Raw genomic sequence first — 16,183 nt, forward strand, 5'->3', positions numbered from 1 at the left:
GCGCGCACACACGCGGGCGGGCGGCAAGGCCACCCGGGCGCCTTCCACGCGTGCACTGTCACAGGACAAACGGAACCAGCCGAGAAGAGACCCGCAGGACGCAGACTCACAGATTCTCGCCGTGTCAACACGTACTGGTCTCCGTTCGCTCACAGGGGACACACGCAGGTGTGCAAGGGCACGCCAAGTACGCACAAACGTGTGCAGAGATACTTAGTGGAAGCATCAGCTGCAGGCTATGCGCACACCAAACATGCACACACGCAGAGTTGGTGGAGAACGCTGGGACACAGTACCGCTCCCCAGCGAACACACTCACACTCATTCCTAAGAGAACACACGCACCCCGGTGATCAAGGATTCCCAAGGCACAGTCTTCCGGCCCTCCAAGCACACCTCACAGGACACACACATCCATAAAAGCCATCAGGGGACCAGGGCATGGCTCCTCCTCATCGAGCAGGACACACATCCACACTCCTACCGCAGGAATGCAGGGACAAGCTAGTCACACACTGGTATAGCCTGTGCACCCTTCCTCTTATGTCATAAACATGCACGCAGTAACTTTGAGGCAGCCCCTCACTCCTCCAGGGAGAGGTTTGAAGGCCCCAGAGGACGTGGTTGAGGAGCTGGGTGGGGCTTGGTCGGGAGGGTGAGGGCAGGTGGGCGGGCGGAAGGACCCTTCCCGGGTGTGATGGAGTGAGACGGCCGGCAAGGGCGGGGCCTGCCGTAGTGATGACTAAGCAAATTCCTGACAGCCCACCCCAGCTGCTGTCCTGCTTGCTGGAGACAGCTCTGCCCGGAACAGGCTGCTGCTTATACAGGTGTCCTGGGAAAGCCCCGACATGGGTGGGGTCCTGTTTACTCTCTGGTTTCCCTTGATGCGCAAACTCTTTTTATCTTCTTGGCCAAGTCCCTCCTGTGAGTCTGAAGGAGGGATCTGAACCTCCACCTCCACCCCTGCCCCAACCACGGTAAGCCGGCAGAGAGTGGGAGAACAGAAGAGAGACCGCCCTTGGATGCCCCCTGCAGCATCGTTGTGGCAGGTCATTCGACCTGCCTGACTCAGTTTCCTCATCTGTGAAATGGGGCTAACTCCAACCTTCTGTGGGGAGGCCCTGTCTAGCACTGAATGTAACAGGTGTGAGCGAGGTGCTCAACAAGGCTGGCTTTGTCTCCCAACCCTTCTCTGGGGAGATGAGGCACCAGCGAGGAGTAACATGTTTCGTGTTCAGCTCTGAGCTGGATGGTGGTGGTCACTCTCCGTGTTACATGGTGCCAACACAGTTTACAGCTGTTGTCTCACTGAGTGCTTTTAGAACCCCGTGATATAGCAGAGCACACTGTTCCCATTTTGCAGGCAAGGGAATAAAGGCTCGGGCGTAGGGATCTGCTGGGATGACTGCTGGCTGGCGGCAGCACAGCTGGAGTCAAGAACCCCAGGTTCTTTGACTAGTTTGATGTTTCACTCTGTCTTACCCCCTCCCCTTCCCCATACACACACAGAGCTCGAGGGGCTCAGAGTAGATATGGGCACAGAGGCGAAACCTTCCGGGGGCTGCTTGGACAGGGACAGCCCAGCCCAGAGAGAGCGGGGAAGGGCTGAGAGCTTGAGGGACTACAGTGGGAATGACCTGGCCTGGGGACTCCCTGGAACAGTTTGGGGTCTTGGTGGAGCAGAGTTCAGTTTTCTAAAGGTCCAAGGCTGAGGGAAAGACAGAAAAACCTAGACTCAATGGGGACCTCATTCTAGCAAGACTTAAGGGGATTGATCCTTACCTAGGCACACAGTGACTTTTTCCATACCTTAGGTACCTGCATCATAAAAGAGTTATGTAATGATATGGATATTAAAATACTCATGCAGATACTGAACTGTCATTTCATAATTCCTTTACTGAGGATGTGGTCATCACCTTGCGCAAGGGAAAACAGAGGCTTCAATTGGTCGAGCAACTAGCAAGATGCAGGCAGGCTGGGGACAGGAATCTGGGTGTATTAGCCCTGTACACCCCCCCCCTTTTTTTTTTTTTTTTTTTTTTTTTTTTTTTTGCTTTTCTTCCGGTACCAGGAATCGAACTTACGACCTTGCGCTTGGCAAGCAGGCGCTGTGCCGCTGAGCTAAATCCCCAACCCCTCTTTTACTTTTTTTGGGGGGGTACCAGAAATCAAACTCAGGACCTTGTGTTTGCCAGGCAGGCATTTATACCACTGAACTATATCCCCAGCCCCCACTGGGAGTGGGGACAGAGGAGGGGCCCGACCTCTCCCTCTGGCCTCTTGACCTCTGTGGGTGTGGCTTTTTTTTGAGACAGGGTTTTGGTGTGTAGTCCAGGCTGGCCTTGAACTCATTATGCATCCCAGGCTGGCCTTGAACTTATTATGCATCCCAGGCTGGCCTTGAATTTGCAGTGATCTTCCCGCCTCGGGCTGCTGAGTGCTGGGATTACAGGTGCACACCATCACGCCTGCATGGGTCTGCCTTTCTGGCGGAGCAGCTCACAGCTCTCAGCTCGGCTGCAGCTGGCTCTTGGGAAGGGCCTGGAGGAAGTGGGAGTAGAAAGCCAAGACTCTCAAGCCAGGAGCCCCAAAGATGCCTCCTGGAGAAGTGCATTGCATTGGTGGCAGAGCTGGGATTCATTCCGAGTCTGAATTTGGGGACCCCTGAGCTCGGCTGAGACGGCTGGGGTGCCATGGAGGGGTAGAAGTAGATGGCTCTGGAGTTTCTTGAGAGAGCATGGGCTGGGGAGTGAGACAGAAAACTTGGATTTAAAAGTCTACCTCCTGCACACCACGTCTGACTTCGTGGGGGTTGCTTGACTCTGGCCTGTGAACACAGGCACGAATGACTGCGGGAGAATTAAACGTGAGGATGAGGATAAAGTGCCCAGCGCCCTGCCTGGCAGGCAACTGCCACCTGGTGAATTGTAGTTCTCTCACCTCTGCCTTCTCAGTGCAAATCTCATCATACAACTAGTGCCTGCCTCAGTTTCTCTACTGGTGAAATGCGGCTGGCTGCTCTCCTTGTCCACGGCTGGGGTGAGGCGAGGATGCTGACAGCAGTGCATTGGATCGGATGGACATGCTGGGGCTGGTGCCGGCTGGTGTGTATGGAGATCTCAAAGCAGCTGGGCATGGCCAAGCCCCATCAGTCATGCCGGGGTGGGTGGCTCGCGGCTGGGCAGGTCCTTGGCAAAGTTAAGGGGGTAGAGTTTGCCCTTGTGCCTACCGCTTGGGAGTCTTGTGTTCCTGCTTCTCTCCTACCTGTTCTCCAAACAAGCCTCTGAACTCCACCCCACTCCACCCCGGTACCATGGGCCCCCTCATCCATGTCGGGGACGCAGGCTCCTCAAAGGATGGTCTGGATGTCTGTGCCACCTCGATATCTATTAGTGAAACAGAGTCCAGGTGCACGCTTCACACCCACAGTTTCAGAATGTGCGCACACAGACTCCAGATGTTTCTTCACAAGCACTGCTGGATTATTTTTATGCACAACCAAGGCTGAGAACTGCTGGGTTCAGAGGTGCTAATGGTTCGACACAGTGATTCTCAACCTGCGCGGCTGCTCCCACACTCTTCACAGGTGCATCACACGCCCATGCTGGGGAGGTGAGAGCCTGGCAGGGGCGGGCCGGTGGGGCGTCAGAGCTTCTGGTTTGGCAAAACCACGCTGGCCCCGGCTTGAGTATCTTGACTTCTTTGCTGGGCGACATGCATTTTTGAGGGAGCGCCCTCTTAGCAGCAGTTGGCTGGGATGTCCTTGGTTGACTTCTCTGGCTGGGGTCCACATACCTACGGAGGAAGGACCCTGCTTGGTCTCAGCCTAACTACCCCCTACTTTGCTCACCCATTTCTGATGACTGAGGGAGTTCTTGCTGTGCTGTGCTGTGCTGTGCTGTGAGAGCCTTCTGTGTAGTAACAGGAACTTTAACCCAAAGGAGAAGCCGATGGAGGATTCCAAATGGTGCTGGTTGGTGGTGAGCAGCCTTGCAGGGGTGCTTGTCCATTCATTTATTCATGAATCCATGTAGCAACAAATGTTTGCCAAGCGTCTCCTCCGTAGCAGTCCCCATGCCGCATTCTGCAGGGGGGCTGGTGATGAAGGAAGCCCCATTTTCCTTTAGCGTCTGGATGATGGAGAGCAGATCAGGACGGTATGCCAGGGCCATCCACTCTGGGGCACCCCTGCCTCCTTTGCACACACCGAGGCTCGGCAGGAGGCACCGGGGGCGCCGACACAAGCAAGTCAGCCTGTTTGCAATATGACTCCCGGCTGCTGCAAGGCAAAGTTGATGTGCTAAGTGATATTAAGAATGCAGCTATTTCTGATCATTTATTATGCACACTCTCATAAACACATTACACTCGTCACAGTACATTTACGAGCACTAGGTCTAGCGGTGGGGACAAGTTAACACTTACCTAATGAGGTTTTGCAGATGTCAAATGCTTGGGAGCTACAGTGATGGACTAAATGGCCCCAAAGAGGGGGGTGTCTTCTCTTCCTTCCCTCCCAGGATACCTGCAGATCACATGTATGGTAGCCCGTATGCATCCACTCTAGCTTTCCAGATGAGGAATCTGGGGCCCAGAGAGGTGGAAGGCTTGGTCTGAGGTCTCACGAAGCAGACCTTGGCCTCATACCTACTGCACATTTCTTGCTATCTGGCTACACGTGTCTTGGATGGAAGAATTAGGCTCTGTCCCTCTGCACTGGCCAGGGTCACGGCTGCCAGGAGGGAAGTGTCCAGAGTGAGAGGCTCACTGTCCAAGAGGACTTCTCTGGGGTCTGACTGCCTTTGGCAGGAGGTCAGATGCCACAGAGGGATGATGTGGACTTCTCCTGGGAAGCTCCAGAAATAACCTCTGGGAGGGGGAGGTTGTGGCTTGAGATTTAAGGCCCAACGTAGAAGAGCCAGCCCCTGCCTCCGGTGTGGGGCTGCCAGAGCCCAGGGACTTGGTTGGAAAGGACTTCAGGACTGGGATGAATGAATGCCTCAACTGTGTAAATGGATTAGAAATGGCAGGATTTGGGGCTGGGGGTGTAGCTCAGTGGTAGAGTGCTTGTCTAGTAAGTGCAAGGTCCAGGGTTTGAGCCCCAGCTCTGCAAGATAGCAGGATATCAAACTAACAATTCTGAAACCCCAGGAAAAAGGCTTTGAATTAATGATGCAATTCAAAGGTATTAACAATGCAAGTGGTAGTTTCCAATTATAACTCGTTCCACTTCTTAAATTTGTAAGATGTTTAAGTCATACAAAAAAGGCCTTGCGTATAATATAAAGAATGTCTGTACTTTAAAAATAAATCATTCCAGGGTCTGGTGTGGTAGCTCAGTGATAGAGCATTTGAGGCCCTGGATTCAATCCCCAGCACCAAAAAAAAAAAAACAAAAAAAAAACAAGTTCCTTCCAAAGCTAAACATAGAATCACTATACCATCCAGTAATTTCACTCCTACATACGAACCCAGGAGAATAAAAGGGACTCAAACAGATCAGTATTGGTACGCCAATGTTCTTAGCAGCATTATTTGCAATAGCAGCATTATTTGCAATAGCCAAAATATAGGTACAGCTCAAGTGCCCATAAACAGACAAATGGATAAACAAAGTGTGGATATAGCCAAACAATGGAATATTATCTAGCCATAAAAAAGAAATGAAGTTCTCGTATGTGCTACAAAATAGATGAATCTTGGAAAACCCTTTTTTGTTAAGTGAAATAAGACATAAAAGCACAATTTACATGAGTATACTTACATAATACATCCAAAATATGTCAGTCCATAGAAATAGAAGAGGGTATGGGGAGGTATCATTTAATGGGACAGGGTTTCTGTTTGGGGTGATGAACAGAGTTTCAGAAATAGATCATGGTGATAGTTGTACAGTACTGTGAATGTAATTAATGCCACTGCATTGGACACTTAAAATGTTAAAATGGGGAGTGAGGTAGCTCTGTCGTAGAACATGGGCTTAGCATCCTCAAGGTCCTCGGTTTGATCCCCAGCATCACACAAAATATGATTAAAGTGGCAATTTTTTTTTGGAGACAGGGTCTCACTGTGTAGCACAGGCTGGCTTCAAACTTGCAGCGATCCTCCTGGCTCAGTCTCCCAAGTGCTGGGATTATGGGTGGTGTCCTCACGCCCAGCAAACTTTTTTGAGACAGGGTCTTGCTATGTAGTCCAGGTTGGCCTTGAACCCTCAATCTTCCTGGCTCGGTGCCCTACCCAGTGCTGGGGTTACCGGCACACACTCCTGTGCTGGGTGGCAGACTTTCGTATTTATATTTTGCCACATTTAAAATAAAAGCATTACGAGTATATTTGAAATCCCCTGAAACATAAGTTCTCCATCTCATCGTCTTTCCAGAGGCAAGGAGTATCTTGAGTTTGGTGATTATCATATCATGCATTTATTTTAACATTTAACACATAAATATGTACTTATAAACACTGTATAGTACTGCGTGCTTTAAAACTATATAAATGGTATGCTGTGTGTATCTTCATTTAATGTATTTCTGGCTTACCGTTGTTTGTGTGGTTTATTCCAACTGATGCATGTGTAGTTTGTTTTCTTCCCTGCATATTATGCCATTATTTATTTTTCCATAATTTATTTCTCCTTTCTCCTACTTTTAGACATTTAGGTTGATTTCTATGATGTACTATTACCAACATGCCGGGGGGTTCTTCCTCGCTTCCTCCCTCCCTTCCTTCTTTCTTTCCTTCGTCCTGCTGGAGGTTGAACTCAGGGCCTTGTACATACTAAGCACACGCTCCGTCACTGAGCTATGTCCTTGGCCCTATTTCATGGCCCGCATTTAGCATCATTTCTCAGACAGAGGAGCCAAAGGACTGTGAGTCTGGAGTTTGATGAGATATTGCCCGAACCGCTCCCCACACTGATCATTATAACCTCCACTCCCACTGGCTGACTGTCTCATTTTAGATCCTGCACGTCCTCATCAATACTTGGAATTGGCCTGGCAAGCGCAAGGTCGTGAGTTCGGTTCCCGGTACCGGAGAAAAACCAAAAAAAATTCTTTAGGAATAATGCCCAGATTAAAAAAAAAAAAAAAAAAAAAAAAAAAATACTTGGAATTGTCAGACTTGAATTTTTGCTATCGTGAGAGATGTAAAAGGGCATCTCCTTGGATTTAATTTGTTTTCCTCCTAACTAGGTGTTATTTCATTTCTGCTGCTAAGGGTGGGCACGGGCTGTCAGATAAATATAAAAAACTGAATGGAAGAATTTCTCAGTAAGGGACTGGTATGACAGCATCCTTCATCTGTGCTCTGAAACGTGACACAGCCGTTAGAAAGGATGAGGCAGCTGTGTAGAGTGGTACGGATGCTGTATTGATATTCTGATGTACTAACAGTCTTCTATTGCTCAGATTTACTACTAAATAAAAAAGCAAGAGGTTGGAAACAGTATTTCCCTCTGGACATAAACAAAAGTTATGTATGCACGTATAGATTTATTTTGGTACTGGGGATTAAATCCACTACCTTCCCACTGAGCCTCAGCCCATTTTCAATTTTCAGATAGGATCTTGCTAAGTTGCTAAATTGTGCAGGCTGGTTTGAATTTGCAGTCCTCCTGCCTCAGCCTTTGAGAGTGCTGTGATTACAGATCTGTGTGTACATTTATTTATTAAAGGTCTGGCACACATTTATTTATATATGTTTGCATCAAATACCTCCGAAGGAATATATAAGAAAGTGGCAACAGCAGTTCATCTAGGAAGGGAGCTGGGAGACAGGACAATTTTTCTGCTACACATTTCAACCACATATACGTATTATCTGTTAACAAAAGCGTACCCTAGACTAGACAAATCTATAGAGACAAAAAATAGAATAGAAGTAATTTGTCAGGGCTTGGGGGTTACTGTTAAAGTTCCAACAAGAGTTCTGGAACTGGGTAGTGATGATGCTGGTACCACAGTGTGAACGTACTTAATGCCATTGACCTGTACACTGCAAAATGGTAAAGATGGTAAATTTTGTGTTGTTTATTTTACCACAGGTTAAAAAAAAAGTAGGAAGCTGAGAAGCACAATAGGACACACCTGTAAATCTCAGGTACTCAGGAGGCTGAGGCAGGAGGTTCACAAATTCAAAACTAGCCTGGGAGGCTGGGCCTGGTGGCACGTGCCTATAATCCCACCACTAGGGAGGCTGAGGCAGGAGGATCATTGCTGGTTTGAGACCAGCCTGGGCTACAAAGTGAGCTTGAGGCCAGCCTCAACTGCATAGTGAGACCCTGTCTCAAAAAGACAAAACAAAATGAAACAAAACAAAAAACCCTGGGAAACTTCGTCAGTCCTTGTCTCAAAATAAAACCAAAAGGGCTGAAGCTATAGCTCAGTTGTGCTCTGTGGGTTCAATCCCCAGTGCTGAAGAAAAAAATGGAAACAATTAAGACCACAATAAAAAAAAATTGTAACATTTGAAAAATAATGATTATTAAGACGACGCTCTGAATCTGCAGTGCCGAGACAAGTCATAGTCCTCGGCCACTGGGCAGGACGCTTCGAGGAGCTGTGGTTCCCAGCGTCTTCCTCCAAGGCAGAGTGCCTGCTCCAGTGGCCCTACCTTGCCTGAGCACTGCCCAGCTCCCCTCATGGCTCCTGGCCCTATTGATCTGGTGGCCCAGCTGCTCACTGCAGTGCTTCCTGGGACACCTCCTTCTGGGCTGCTGTTTGCCCTAGTCCTGCTCCTCCGAGATCTCAGCCTCCTTGTACACAAGGCTTGGGGGGACCTAGGCTTCTGTCCCAGTTCACCCTAGCTGGGTGCTCTGTTGTCCCGTGGCAGTGCAGTTGCCCCCTGCCCTTTGTAGGTCCCTCCATGTTGCTGTGCTCCAGGCCCCATGGGTCCCCCCACGATCCTTTGCACTACCCCAGATGCCTTTGCCCCAGTGCGGTGGGCCCGGTCCTAGGCTGCCTTGGGATGGCTCCATCTCAGCCCTGCTCTCCCATGGCCATGCCTGTTCCCTGCTGTGCCTCACAGCTGCTCTGCTCCCCAAGTCACACCTGCAGTCCACTCCAGGGGTGCCGGAGGGATGGGGTGGGGTCAGACAGCAGCGAAGGTCACATGGTCCACTGGGGGCCATGGCCACTGGCCCTCAAGAAGCCCAGCCCACAGGTAGACGCCCCACCACAGACGCATTGGGTGCCCCGGCCTCTGAGGAAAAATTTGAGAAGCATCGAAGCCCAGCCAAGCGGGCGGCCGCTCTGGCCCACATTCCCCCGCCTCCCTTGCCTAGCAACCACTTTCTCAGCTGGATCTGTGCTGTCGCTCACTTTTTATTTTGTTTAAATCGACTCACATAAAAAATGCATCAAGGGGCTGGGGATGTAGCTGCATTAAGTATCCAAGGTTAGTTTTGTCCTAAAATAGTACAATTACCTACTTGAACATGAAAACACACAGCATTATTACAATAAAATGTGTTGCCTTAAGTAAATGAAATTAATCGCCCAGGCTTATCACCAACAAGAGGCAGAGCCAGTCTCTGAGGCTGGGGAGTCTGGCTCCAGAATCCTCCCCTTGATCATCGCCAGCCCCGCCGGCCCCAGGCTGGGACAGGGGCCTGTTCTCGGGGCCCCTTCACAGCCAAGTTCTCCAAAAGCGTTCAGATGGAAGACGGCAGAGCCCGCCTCTGTGAGTTAGGGAGACGGACCTCATCTCAGGCTGGCCTGGGCAGCCCTCTCCTCCCTCAGACTCACGGGACAAGGACCTGGGGTCCCACACTCCCTTCAAGTCCAGGCTCAAGGCTCACCCCAACTTCCTCAGAGGACGTGGGGTCTGCAGCACGTTGGCAGCGTGGCGGCCCCGGTCTCCCTGTCCACGTTCTGGGTCTCGAGGCCTCTTCCTCCTGGGCAGCTCGCGTGACACCCCTCTGGGTGACGCAAACACTGCCTTCTGCCCCAGTTTGGACAGTGCTTTGTGTCTGCATCTGGAACACAAGATCCAGACAAAGGATCCTCCAGCCTCCCCCGCCGCACCGCCAGTGCCCAGACACACCCACAGGCTCTGGCTTCCACGCCTCACCCACCCTGGACCATCTGGCCTGGTCCTAAGCTGCCCTAGACACCTGCTCAGTGCAGGTGAGGGCAGCACCGTGACCCTCCGGTGGCTTCGTCCGCACCACCCCACCGTTATTGTTCAAGCGTCTGTCTCTCCAGGAACATCTAGTTTATTGAGGGCCTGGAGGTGACTTATCCATTTTTGTGACCCTCAAGCTGTGAGGTCCAAACCAATGGCCTCAGAAGCCCTTGGGAGACTAACATAGGCCTTTGAAGCCGCCATGCGCCCAGTGTTCCAAAGCTGGGGCCACGCTGGACTTCCCCAGCACAGCACATCTGTATTCACCCAGCGATGGACTTGCCTTGCCCAAGGTCACACAGTAACTTTGTGCCTTCCCTGTCCAGGGTGGGTGTGGCAAGGAGGGTGACCTCTGGCTCAGTGAGGCCAACAGGGTGGTTGTCTTGGGGGCTGTTCCTCTGTCCCTCCTGGGCTCCAGGGTGACATCCCTTAGCCTTCGCCCACAGGACCTTGGCAGAGTGTGCTTAGTACTCAGGAAGAATCTGTTCCATTTATTTTGTTCCACTCTCCCTTTGCCCATGCCTGCCCAGGCCCACACACTGAAGCCCCGGCCGATCTATGGGCCTTTGCTTGGGCAACCATCTTCTGGAAGAGCCTTGCGCCACACTGTCCCGTGGTGTCTCTTTCAGGGCTCCCCTGGAGGCCAGCTCCTAGAGCGGCCTGAGGAACCCAGTGGAGGCAGCTATATGCCACCACATTTATTGCCTGCAAGCTCCTTGGGGGCAGGGACTGGCACTGGCCTGACTTATGACTGGTGGGCTCACAGGGCGATGGGCAGCACCAGAGTGCAAAGGCAGCTGCGGCGGATGCTGAGGTTCCAGGCAGGGCAACGGGAGGAGGAAGGCGGGAGGCAGCCCGCACCCACCTGCCTGGCCCAGCCCAGCTCCTCCCTGGTTACGCTACCGCTCTGGCGGGTGGCCTTGGAGACAGCAGCATTTAGAGGGAGGCAAGGGGCATCCATCAGTGGGAGGACGCGGAGAGCCTGGGGAATCAGGGAGGCCGTCTGCGGCCCCTCCACCGCGGTCTGCTGGCACTCAGGTTGTCTGGGAGTCCGGTAGGCAGGCTGCTCCCAGTGGGGACTGACACAGCCTGGGAGGGCCCAGGCCCACCCTGGTGACAGGCGGAGGGCCTGGCTAGTGCTCCATGCCCTCTGGCGCCCCTTCTCCACCGGCACTTCAGTTTGTTTCCCGAAGGCGGCTGACACCCCGTGCAGCCCTGATCCCATCCTGCAATAGGGGCCATGATTTTGTTTGAATTATTTTAAATTTTAATATAGGAGATGATAGAGAATAACATAACAAACTCAAAAATGTACTCACCAAGATTAATATTTTCATCGTTTTTAGAGTTTCTTTTTTAACTTAAAAAATTTGTGGCTCTTGGGCTAGGGGTGTGGCTCAGTGGTAGGGTATGTGCTTAGCACACATGAGGCCCTGGGTTCCATCCCCAGCACAGGCGCACGTGTGCGCACATACACATCACTATAGCATACGAAATCGCATAAAATGCAAATGTGCACCGTGACAACTAGTTACACAGCATAATCACCACCAGGTCATGAAATAGGAACTTGCTCCTCCCCACCCGCACCTTCCACATCCCTTTCTTATTCACATGCCATTCCCCTGCCCCTCTGATGTTCTAATTGTTTATGACACCCAGGTCTAGTTTTCTGGTCTTTAAAAAATGCAAATGCAAGCTAGGTGTGGTGGTGCATGCCTGTAATCCCACCACTCAGGAGGCTGAGGCAGGAGGATTGCCAGGAGTTTGAGGCCAGCCTGGGCTACATAGTGAGTTCAAGGTCAGCCTGAACTACTTAGGAAGACTTTGTCTCAAAAAATCCCTCAAGGCATCATAATCCCAGACCTGAAATTATACTACAAAGCTACTGTGATAAAATCAGCATGGTATTGGCAAACAAACAAAACAGGCCTGAGGATCAGTGGAACAAAATAGAAGATGCAGATGTGGCCCCAAACACACTGAGCCACCTTATCTTTGACAAAAGAGCCAAATATATTCACTGGAAGAAGACAGTCTCTTTAATAAATGGAGCAGGGAAAACTGGCTTTCCACAAGCCCAAGACTAAAAGTAGACCCAAGTCTATCACCATGCACTAAACTGAAGTCAAAATGGATCAAAGACCTAAATATTAAAATAGAAACACTATTGGGCATGGTGGTGCATGCCTGTAATCCCAGCACTCGGGAGGCTGAGGCAGGAGGATTGTTGCAAGTTGGAGACCAGCCTGGGCTACAAAGTGAGCTCAAGGCCAGCCTGAACTGCATAGTGAGACACTGTCTCAAAAAAAGAGAGAAACACTACATTTACTGTAAGAGAAAATAGGCAGAAATCTCAAAGACATAGGTGTAGGCAGAGACTTCATGAATAAAACCCAGACTACAAGGGACATACTACAAAGAATCAACAAGTGGAATCTCACCTTATTAAAAAAAACTTTTGCACAACAAAAGAAATCATCAACAGAGTGAAAAGTCAGCCCACAGAGTGGGGAAAAATATTATAGCCAGTTGTCCCTCAGACAAAGGACTTATATCTAGACATATAAATAATTGAAAAAATCAGATCCTGCCCAAATTCAAAGACCCAATCTAAAAATGGACAGCTTAGATGAATAAGCACCTCTCCAATGAAGAAATACAAATGGCAAATAAATATATGGATAAATGTTCAACATCATTGGTCATTTGAGAAATGCAAATTAAAACAATGCTAAGATTCCATCTCACCCCAGAAAGAATGGCTATCATCAAAAAAATCAGCAAATAACAAATACTGGCAGGGTTGTGGGGAAAAAGGAACATTTCTCCATTGTTGGTGGGAGTGTAGAGTGGTGCAAGCACTGTGGAAATCAGCGTGGAGATTCTTTAAAAAATTAGGATTAGAGGTCCCATTTGACACAGCTATTCTACTTCTGGGTATCCTTCTAGAAGAATTAAAAGCATATCACCACAGTGATATACGTGCACCCATGTTTATAGCAGCACAATTTGTAATAGCTAAATCTTGGAAACAACCCAAATGCTCATCAACCAAGGAATGGATAAAACAGATATGGTTTTTTTTTTAATATAATGGAATACTACTCAGCCGTAAAGAAGGATAAACTGAAGACTTTTTATTTTTTTATTTTTTAAAATTTTTTCCGGTACCAGGAATCGAACTCATGACCTTGCACTTGCCAGGCAGGCACTGTGCCTCTGAGCTAAATCCCGAGCCCCCACTGGACTTTTATAGGTAAATGGATGCAATGAGACCATACTCATAAGTGAAATAAATCAGACCCATATGTGTAAACACTGCATTGTCTCACTAATGTGAGAAACTGAATGAGTAAATAAAGCACAAAAATGTGTAATAGATAAAAAAAAAACTGTTCAAAAGAAAAGTCAGACTGTGACAGGGGGAAAGGGAAAGGAAGGAAGGGAAAAAGAAAAAATATATATTTATACACAAAGATAGTTAAGATAATTATATGGCTAGTTTCTCTTAGTTCACTGAAAAGAAAGGTTTGTGTTAATATTGTTTGGACAAGATTTCATGCCTATATCTTGTATGCTGAATAACTGCTACAAAGACAACAATACACAGTGTATTAATTATTGTAGCTCTCCTACTAACCTGTTTTGAAAGTCTGTTTTATTGTTATTTTCATTTTTTCTTTTTTAAAAAAAGCCCACCAAAAGTGCAATAAAATATCTCAGATAAAAATTTCCCTTCTTTCAGTCCAACCTCACCCAGAGGACAAGCCCAATTATGGAACTTACCCACATCACTGCAGCCTGCTTGGATATATTTACTTGGTCTATTTGTATTAAAGAAGTCTTGGTTTATATAATTTAAAACTTCTTATAACTAAAAGTGATAATGGGTACATTATTTTACTGAAATTTTTTCACTTAATTCTAAATGCTATTTTTAAAAAACAAGTTTATTGAGACACCATAAAATTTAGAAACCATGAAATTCAGCCATTCCAAGTATACAACTGAATGATTTTTTAGTAAATTTACAAGACTGTGTGACCATCCGCATGCTCCAGTTTTAGAGGATTTCTATCTTTCCTTAAAATCTAAATGCATTTTGTTTTCTCTCTTTTGTTCTAAATGCCTTTTGAGACACCTCTTTTTTTTTTTGCCTTTTTCAAGACAGGGTCTCACTGTGCAGTTCAGGCTGGCCTGGAGCTCACTTTGTAGCCCAGGCTGGTCTCAAACTCACAACAATCCTCCTGCCTCAGCCTCCCGAGTGCTGGGATTACAGGTGTGCACCACGCCCGGCCTGAGACACATCTTAATAACTGTCCTTTAGCAGGCTCCACCTAGGCACACGCCCTGCTCTGAGGCTGTTACTGTGTCACCTCACTGGAAACTCAGAAAGGTCCGCAGTCGTTGAGAAGGATGTGTATCGAGGGTGAGACGTTGCCCCGGTTACCGTGTTGGAAACTGGCAGGACAGGCTGTGATCCTGGCAGTGTGGCCCGAGCCAGCCAGCTGCTGAGGCCCAGGACAGGGCTTCCCTGAACCCATGCATGTGTGCTGCTCTTGGGCATGCCAGGCAAACCCTGTCCACAGCTGGGGTGAGAAACTGCGGCTCAGGGAGGTTTAAGTGACTTCATGTCAGTGGGACCGGAAGTGGCAGAGCTGGGATCTGGACAGTTCTGAGGACTCCTATGCTCACTTGGCTCCTTGCTGGTCTCCTCTGCTGTCTTTTTGTTTTTTTTTTCCGGTACAGGGAATCGAACTCATGACCTCGTGCTTGCCAGGCAGGTGCTGTGCCGCTGAGCTAAATCCCCAGCTCCTCCTCTGCTGTCTTTTATTCTGGGCAGGGTCTTGCAAAGTTGTAATTCTTCTGCCTCAGCTTTCCAGCCAAGGCAGCTATTTATGGGATTCCAGGCTCCTCTGCCGACTTTCTTCAAGACAGAGAAGGAAACAAACAAGGAGGTAGATGTGTGCAAAGGGAGAGAGAGCTATCAGGCCCAACTTTTGAATTCTTTTATGCTCACACACATATTCACAAACACACCTCCTCCTCACATACGTGTGCACACACAAGTGCACACCCCCACACATGCACGGCGTGCACACATCAGTACACACCAGTATGGGTGCCCAGCCAGTAAGGTACATACGCTCAAACGGTGCACATATACACATGTAGCTGTGCGAACACTCAACTAACCAGAGCTCCTTTGTTGCTCAGGGTGAAGAGAATATGTGTGTGCGTATGCATGCGCGCGTGTGTGTGTGTGTTCACACGTGTCTCCATAGGTACGTGCAGTGTACCTGTGAGTTGGCATTCAGGTCGTGCAAAGTGGGAGATGGGGGCTCAGCCTTTTGGGGTCCCCTGATGGCCCTTCTGTCAGGGTCCTTCCCTGAAGGGCACCACCTAGGGGTGGGCACTTGGCCTGTAGACCTCACAGTCCCTTTTCTGCCCAGTTGCCCGCTGGGGCCTGGGGTAAGGGGGGGTTTCAGCAGCCGGAAGTGGAGCTGGGTGCGACCTCTGGGACTGCCCTGGTTCTCGTTGCAAGGAGCGGGATCATTTGCCGTCTCTTCTCACGGCTACATGCTTCCATCCCACAGTCTTTCCTGTCTCTGGACACCACAGAGCTGCACGCAGTGGCGGGAGCCCCCAAATAACAAGCACTAGTAAACACAGACCGAGTGCGTGTGGTGTGTCCCACACAAAGCCTCGCTGCAGGTCCAAGAGCGGGTGCTGCGTCTACTTCCCACTGGGACTCGGACGCACGGGGCCTGCAGGCCCCAGGCTGGCAGGAGGAGGTCCAGGTCCAGGTCCAGGCTGTGTCCGTGCCACTTTGACTCTGCACAGAGGGCACCCACCCGGCCACACAACCACATGGCTGCTACCCTGGGTGGGGAACCCGGAGTGCTGGCATCTGGCCCCAAGTCTTCCGATGCCCTGGTGATTTGCAAAGCTGATACGCTGACGGGTTCGTGATGCAGTTTTCCCATCCACGACAGCGGGAAGAGCAGACAGTGGAACCAGTTTCTCATGAAGTTAAATTCCCTTCACCTAC

The sequence above is a fragment of the Chinchilla lanigera genome, unplaced genomic scaffold, assembly GCF_000276665.1.
Source record: "Chinchilla lanigera isolate Chin_1 unplaced genomic scaffold, ChiLan1.0 scaffold00080, whole genome shotgun sequence".
NCBI lineage: Eukaryota > Metazoa > Chordata > Mammalia > Rodentia > Chinchillidae > Chinchilla > Chinchilla lanigera.